This window comes from Schistocerca americana, chromosome 2, assembly GCF_021461395.2.
Source record: "Schistocerca americana isolate TAMUIC-IGC-003095 chromosome 2, iqSchAmer2.1, whole genome shotgun sequence".
Taxonomy (NCBI): Eukaryota; Metazoa; Arthropoda; class Insecta; order Orthoptera; family Acrididae; genus Schistocerca; species Schistocerca americana.
In genome coordinates, this window is record NC_060120.1 from 420089108 (window position 1) to 420091344 (window position 2237).

The following is a 2237-nucleotide window of genomic DNA, read 5'->3' on the forward strand; positions in this document are numbered from 1 at the left end:
ATCTTGATTGAGCATATATTGAGTTCCAGATTGCTAATGAACATTCTTGAATTAGAAAACCTTAACATCATCTGAAAACTCCGAATACGTCCTGTCATTCGGTTTGCGAACGCTGCAGCCGCTCCCCGTATTTAGCATTATTGGTGCGTACGGGTGGCGACAGCGGTGGCTGAGAATTTTTAATGGTCTGCCCCGCAATGAAGGCTGCTCTCCCTCAGAGCCTGAAACGTCCCCCGGTAAGTCTCGGATTGAAGTAAGTTCCACAGAGCGTTCCCATCAGGGAGCAGAATTTTTACTCCATATTTTTTGTGTGTGAGCCTTCTGTGCTGATGACGGCGAATCTTTTGCACACCAGCCAATAAATCAGCTCATTCTAACAATGTAACAACCTCCCTTCCATACTCGGTTGAGCAAGATGCAAAAGACTAACATTCTGAGATTTGTAGAGTGCAGTTTGAAAATAGTAGGAAAGATAGAAAATCTGAAATGAGAAGAGAAATTGCTCAATGTAGAGATATATAGTGAAATGAAACGGAAAGAACATAAGGATACCTCAACAGATTCATTTATAGTAATATCAATACTAGCAAATGAATTTGTAATAGTAATAGGATTCATTTTGAATTCGATTCCCATCAATATCAACAGACACCCGGCCCCAAATCAATAGCTCAGGTGTACACAAGTAGAAGAAGACGATAAAGAGGAAGAATATCAAGATTTTCAAAAGTTGTTGAACATGTAAAGGGAAAAATACAGAAGACAGATTTATGGAAGAATTTAGGATTGTTAATAAGAATGATAAAGGGGAAAGACTCAGTAACTTCAACAAATATTAGCTAGTAGCAGCGAATACACTGCTCAAAAATCACAAGAGGGTGAGGTATACTTGGTAAAGATTTGGACATGCAGGAATATTTCACCTGGGCTACATCATGAAAAGACAGCGATTCTGAAATCGGGTACTAGATTTTTAGACGTATCCAGCAGCAGAAGCAGACAATTTAGTAATGATGAAGAGTAGACTGAAGTTCAAGAGAATCTTCTGTGGAAAGAAGAGGAATACTGAAGTTCTGAAGACTGATAAGGAGCGTTTAAAGTTATCTAAAGCTATAGATACTGCAATAGGCAATTCAGTTCAGGAAGAATGAACATTTCTAAAAAAGCCAGTAAGTGAAGCAGAATAAGTATAGATAGGCTACAAGGAATGTAATTGCGGAGAAACATTGGGTAACACAAGATCTGATTGCTGAATTCTGTACTAAGAGTTTACATAGATATTACGGGAAAGAAAGATATAAAACATTGTACTTCAAATAGAAATTAAGTAAATTAAAAGTGCCGGGAACCCAAAGTGAAATGGTTACATGAACAATATGAAGTAATAGAAAAGGAAGTGGTTCTCAGAAGGAGTGATTCAACATACAGAAAAGTCAAAATAACCTTCCGTGAAATTACACGAAACGGCACCAACATGAATGATCCATGAGGAATTCCACTGATAAACTCAGGGGAGCGAGCGGGCAAGTATTTAAAAAAGAGCTTTGGAACACTTGTTATCAAATAAGCTGGAAGGTTTAGATAACATTTCTCCTGAACTTCTAAAACCATTGGGGAAAGTGGCAACCAATTCAAGTTGGTTTGAAGACGCAATGAATCTAGGAAAATACCATCGGATATTCAGAAAAATATTATCCATGACATCGCAAAAACATCAAACACAGATAAGTGTGAGAATTTTGGACAGTCATTCACAATGCATCTAAATTCCTAACAAGAATAATATAAAGAAGAAAGGGAAAGAAAATTAAGAATCCATTACATGGCGTTCAGTTTGATTTTAAGCACGAGAGATAGGGAATCCGGTATTAGAATCAGAATTTAAGAGAGCTCTGGAGGCCTTCAGATTACATAAGTCAGAAGCGATAGATAACATTATATTATAATTTCTAAAATCATTGGGGGAAGTGGCGACAAAACGACTATTCACGTTGGTGGTGAGTCTGGCTAACCGCCATCTGATTTTTACGAAAATATCATCCACACAATTCCGAAGACTGCACGAACTGGTAAGTGCGAGAATTATAGTACAATCAGTTTAACAGTTCATACATCCAAGTTTCTGACAAGAATAATATACAGAAGAATGGAAAATAAAATTGAGCATGTGTTAGATGATCGGTTTGGCTTTAGCAAAGTTAAAGACACAAGAGACACAATTTTGACGTTGCGGCTGA